Source organism: Nicotiana sylvestris, chromosome 6 (assembly GCF_000393655.2).
Source record: "Nicotiana sylvestris chromosome 6, ASM39365v2, whole genome shotgun sequence".
Lineage (NCBI taxonomy): Eukaryota > Viridiplantae > Streptophyta > Magnoliopsida > Solanales > Solanaceae > Nicotiana > Nicotiana sylvestris.
This window is the reverse complement of record NC_091062.1, coordinates 96,937,324-96,943,877: the sequence shown is the minus strand read 5'-3', so window position 1 is coordinate 96,943,877 and position 6,554 is coordinate 96,937,324.

Genomic DNA, 6,554 nt, shown 5'->3' with positions numbered 1-6,554 from the left:
CTTTTTCAACAACCCGTGTTCAAACCCGACCCAATAACCAATCCGACCCAACCCCTCATTTAAACCAAACGACCCCGTTTAACTACTGAACGACCCCGTCTTGTTTCTCACCCTCAGATCCAAGCCGTTGAGATCGTATGATCCAACGGCTCAGATCCAATCAACCCCCCCATATATAAACCCAGCCCTTTACCCCGCACCCCCTATCCGAACCCCCCTTCAGTCATCTCCTTCCCCAACCCCTTCTCATCCTCGAACCCTAGCAGCCGCCCCAGTATCCCTCGCCATTAAAGCCGGCGGCATGAACGCCGATGGCCGCCTCCTGAACACCCTAGGACCACCTCACTGACCTGAACACGAATCCACTAACCACGAGCCTCGAATCACTTTCGTTCGTCTCGAATCTTCATTTGAAGATTTGAGTCGAACCCGGATCTATGCCAAACCATCCCATCTTCATACCAGACACTCCCCTGACCTTCCTCGTGACCAAACCAAACTTGGTTTGGTCCGAATCTACCCACAACTCCCAAAAATCCAGATCTGGATATCCAGACTTTAGAACACATGCACTTGGGGAATCCGGCCGGTTTGGACATAGGTTTGAGGTCTAATAGACCTTAATCAAGGTGTTCTCATGTGAGAACACCCTGATTAAAGTTTGTTCGGCCTCAAAAGTTCGAAGTCGAGAGTTTGATTTGGGTCCGTTTGATTTCAAACTTTTTCAGTAAGTTTCCTTTTCTCTTTGTTTGGTTCTAATTAAGTTGTCATCATATTTCTTTGTGTTTGTTTGTTATTTTGTTATTTTTCAGTCGGATTTCTTCCATCTCTGTTAAAGGCCTTTTTATTTGGCCAATTGTCTTCTGTTTGTGTTCTGAATATACCCTGTGATATATATTAGTCGTCAAACGAGTTTAATTCACATAAGTTCCCAGTGTTTGAACAAATTGGTCTGAAGTCATTCGGGACTCTATACGTGTTGTTCATATGAACGATTGATTGTTATGTGTTACGATTAATATAGTCGAGTCGATATATGTCGTCAATTAGTTTCAATCGTTAAATGGTAACAACTTGATTCGTATTGCTTATTTCTGCTGTGATCGTATTTGAGTCCCATTAGGAACTGAATTGTATTGCCTATTGATTTTGTTCAAATTAAATTAAAAGAACATCTAGGGGGAAAGGTTATAATGGCAGATTCAGATTTTGGTTTTTAAACACAACGCCATTTGGTTTGGACTGTGGGCAGCATGTGTATGGTCTGCTTTAAGGAATTAAAATAATCGGACAGCATGTGCTGTCAGATTATATTCCTACTGCCCATATTTTGATTAAACAAACAAGTGATCAGTACACTTTAACAACCAAAAAGAGAGAGGGGCTGTCAGGGATTTCATGGGGGCTTGGTTATTTAAAACAAGTGAGTGGAAAAGCAACATGGGGGGGGGGTAATTTTGAGTTGTAAAACAGACTGTAAAGTGTGAAGGTTAGGCTATAAAAGAGAGGACCTTCCATTAGAAAAGGGAGGTCTTTTATTCTTTTGAGTCTTAAGAGATTTGGGTGAGTAAGAAAACTGAAAAGAAAAAGAAATTTTCAGAGCATTTTTACAAAACATTGTCCAAAACTGCACAAAGAACTAAGTTGTTTAAGCTGTTCTGGCCAAGTCAGTCACTCGAACTGGGGCTGTTATTGTTCCATTAAGAGAAGTTTGTGTATCTTCTGCTGTGATTGTTACTACACTAAGTTTTTTGTGTGTTGTGGATTGAGTTCAGTCTTACTGATTATCGAAGCTGTGTTGGCTATTTGCTGAGCTTGTGTGACTATCGAATTTCTTTTGCTATTGCATCAAAATAGTCTAGTTTTCTCGACTGTCTCGTTATTCTGTCTCTGGGATCGATTGGTGGGTACTCGACCACTATGGATTTCATCGTTTGAAATTGCTGTTGGGTCGTTTGTGGGCTGTTGGTTGTTGTTGCTGTGTTTGCTGTTTGGTTGCCGGTTGCTGACATCTTTCTTCTCTTCTCCTGTCTATTGTCCAAACATCCAGGTACACGACTAATACTGTCAATGTAATCTGAGGTTGAGCATGAATACAAAGAGAAGAGTTGAAGATAGTTTATTTTATGTATAGCATGTACACTGAATGATCTGTGATGTATGATAGCCTATATTTTGTTCGGATACTGGGTTAGCTTTAACACATAGCAACTGTAAATGTAGGGTAATTTGACATCCGATTGTGCGTGTAGGCTGTTGGATAAAAATTTTCAACCATGTAGTAGGCTGCAGTTTAGAAATTAATTGTGTTAGTGATTAGCATGTCTAGTAGCGCACGAAAACTATTCATTCTTAGTTAATTGTTTTTCCCTTTAATAAACGGTCCCTTTATAACTGATAAACAACGCCTATAGAACCAAGAACAAGTTCGCGACCTCAACCTCACAGGGGTCGAGCCCAGGTCGAAACAGACCAAGCAAGCCCTCATCGAACAAACAGTGGCCCAGTTCTGGCCCATTCCGCATGAGCTGGATTTGGGCCCGTAATGTTCAATCAGTTGTCCGTGTGCGTAGTCATATTTTCTTGTTCTATAAAAGCATTTTGAATCCTGCCGCAAATAACCAGCAAGCATGTAATTAACTAGGACTATCTCTGTTTTCAATTAGTAGAGACAAACGCGACAAGAAACGTAGTTGCTATAGGATATCCTTTTTTTTTTAAAAAAAAAAAAAAAAAAAAATGAGACGAGCCTCGCCAAATAAAAGGGACAAATTGCGGGGCCCTCACAAAATATGTGTATTAATTACTTAGATTTCGGGACGGGCCGTTTAGCAAATTTCACGGCCCTACCCCAAAATAATAATGCGCTAGTTGCTTTAGGCGCGCCTTTAATAATGTTATCTCCCTAAACTCGGGTGCACATTTATGTGACCCAAATCCAAATCTCAACGGAGTCGAAATATGTCTTTAGTCACGGGCACATTGATTGTGGCGTGGCCCGAGATGCATTTCCATGACGTCGTAAATTCCATTTAATAATAAAATGAGACGAGCATCGACAAACAAAAAATGTAGGAGTTGCGGGGCCCTCTAAATGCATATATTAAAATACTTTGAATCCGGGACAGGCCGTTTAGCAAAATTTTACGGTTTTCCCCAAAACAACAATACGTTAGTCGCTTTAGGCGCGTCTTAATAATTTATTCTCCTTAATTCGGGTGCACATTTATGTGACCCAAATCCAAATCTCAACCAAGTCGAGATATGTCAATAACCACGGGTGCATTGATGTAACGTGGTTCGAGATATGTTTTCACGACGTTGCAAGTCCTATAAACTAGCAGTGAAGGATAAAAGCGGTTACAAGTTAAAATTGGCACATTGGTTCATAATTGTATTTAAAATCAGATAAATAAGCCGAATATAATAGTTGAGCGACCGTGCTAGAACCACGGAACTCGGGAATGCCTAACACCTTCTCCCGGGTTAACAGAATTCCTTATCCAGATTTCTGGTACGCAGACTGTAATATGGAGTCATTCTTTTCCTCGATTCGGGATTAAAATTGGTGACTTGGGACACCCTAAATCTCCCAAGTGGCGACTCTGAAATAATTAAACCAATCCCGTTTCGATTGTCCTTTAATTGGAAAAAACTCCCTCGCGCCCCCGCGGGCGCGGAAAAAGGAGGTGTGACAGCTCTGGCGACTCTGCTGGGGATCGAACCCAGAACCTCCGGTTCAGGGTTCAAGAATTCGAGCTTAGAATAATTGTTATATTTGGCTTTATTATCTGATCTTTATTACATGTTTTTGCATAACGTGCTAAATGTTGTCTTTTACCGCTTTGATATTATCTGAACTGTATATAAACTGTGCCGAAACCCTTCTCTTCTTACTTCCGGGGAGAAGCTCGCTGGTCGGGACTCCCTATTCTGTTAATGTCAATACCTAAAATAAGAAAGAGGACGGACAAGTTACAAAGCCGGACGATCTCGCGGGTCCCCGGTACGTAGCCCCCTCCTCGACTCGAGTTGTCCGCTCGGGTACACAGTCTAGAACAAATACCAAGGTTTAAACCTAGTATAACGAAACTTCATGCCGGATCCCTAGTAGGAACGCTTATTTGCATCATATTGCATTTGACTTAGGGGACTCAACACAGGGGTTGGGTCCGTCTAGGACAGGCAACCTGAAATGGAAAAGACCATCATGCTGCATTCCTATCTGTGTTGTGCATTTATTTGCTTCGATTCCGCATGTCGACCGGTTCCTAAAAAAAAAAAAAAAAAAAAAAGAAGGGAAAATAGCAGCGTAGGGGAGATAATTACTTAATTTTGGAAAATAAAAACCAATGTCCAAGTAGTGTCAAAACCTTGCCGAAATTTTCCTAAAAAAAAACTGTCTTGTTTATTGAGAGTCATTAAAAAAAAATATATAAAAATTTTCTTTTATCATAAAAATTTTCTTTTATCACTTTCAAAATCAAAAAAAAGGTATTTATTTTAAAAATCAAAAATTCATAATTCAAAAAAATGTGTTGTTTCTTTCGTAGTACCCCTTTTATGAATTCAGACTAAAGGTCCAAATTTTTCCTAAAAAAAAATATATATAATATAATCTTTATCTCTTTTCAAAAAATGTAAAAATACGCATTCTTGATTTCTAGATTTATTCGATTTTTCCCCCTACTTTTACGATATCCCCGAACTACGCCGGTTTGATTCTCACCGGATGTGAGATACGTAGGCAACCCTCGTCGGGTTCAACCCCCATTTTGCTAAAATAGCCAAAATCAAAAAATATGTTTCAAATTTTTAAAGAGTCATAAATAAGTCAGGTGATGCTGTTTTGACATGAATAGCCGAATGTTCCCGAAAGGGACGCCGGAAGGCTAACTTTGCATAAATAGCCACTTTTGGGTTTTGCTTAGCATTTTTAGACCCACACAGCCTTAAAATCTTCGTCCCCGAAGTGCTTAAAGGCCGTGTTCAAAGCTTGGTCCCCTCTGTAAAATATTTTGAGTCAGTCATTTTTGTTAAAATCACCTTAATAAATGTGCAGGATGAGCACGATGCAAAATGAACATTTTTCAATAATGACCAAAATCCCTATCAAGTTACGGCTATGGTGGAATGATCTAGGTGTTGAAGGGCAAAATGAGGTTAAGAAAAATCTGAAAGGTCTTGTGGGTCTGTTGGAAATCCAGCCTCGGGGAGATATCATAAGAGCTTTGGTTACCTATTGGGACCCGGCGCACAATGTTTTCCATTTCTCTGATTTTGAGCTCACCCCAACTTTGGAAGAAATGGCCGGATACATCGGGAATACTGAACTTCCGTTGAGGGAAAAATACTTGGTCGCCCCAAGAGTCGTCACGGTACATCGGTTCCTGGATTCATTGAAAATACCTAGAACAGTCCACAACCCGGATCTAGCAGCCGGATTCTGTACTCCATGCTTCATATATGATAGATACGGTCACGAGGGGGGATTCAATAATCCAATCAACAAACTGTGCAGCAAAGGAGTTCGTCAGAAGTGGGACGAGCACAGACGGGTGGCGTTCATGATAACGTTTCTGGGTCTTCTGGTATTTCCCAGGAAAGATGGAAACATTGATTTGAAGATATCTGGGGTCGTCAGCACTTTACTCACGCAAAGTGACAGTACTCTCGCGCCTATGGTGGTATCCGACATCTTTCGAGCTCTCACAGCTTGTAAAGCTGGGGGAAATTTCTTCGAAGGTTGTAACTTGTTCTTGCAGATATGGATGACCGAGCACCTTTGCCATCATTCCGAGATTTTGAGCCATGGTTCCCCGGAAAAGACCCGCATAGAAGAATCTTACGCGAGAGCCAAAGAGATCAGTTTGCCCGAAGGAGTCCTGGCTTGGACCTCGTTCTTTCAAACTCTTACTGCCAGCCAAATACAATGGAAGTTGGGATGGTTGCCCGTTGATGAGGTCTTATATATGTCAGCGGCTAAAACTCATTTCTTGCTGATGGGGCTTAAAGAGCATTCAACCTTACGCACCCTGCCGAGTTTTAAGACAGTTCGGAAAATGCCAGACAGTACCTCATGAGGAAGATCTAAGCACTCAAGCAATTGAGATAAGTCCTAACGGACAGTTCCCAGAAGCAAAGATTCGCCAAATCTGGAATGAGGGTCAATATTTGAAATCAGATACTTGCGTGCGGGATCAAGCCAAAGGAGAAACGGCGCCAGGTTACCTTGCATGGTACAGAAGGGAACTCGAGCATGAAAGGCCAGCTAAGAGACCCCACATCCGGAATTTTACCGAATCATCACAAAAGCAGTGGGATTGGTTAACAAAAGAAAGAGGCTATTGCACCGAAATCAGCAGGTTAAAGCAACAAGTGGAAAACTTGAAATATGAACACAACGTGCAAGTTGCTACCGATCTGGGAGAGCGGAACAGGCTGATTCAAGAAAATGAAATGCTCAGAGCCCAGATCAAACAGATAAGGTTGGATGCAGATAGACAACCAAGGCGTCGATCGGACGAGCAGCTGATAAAAGGGCTAAAAGGTGA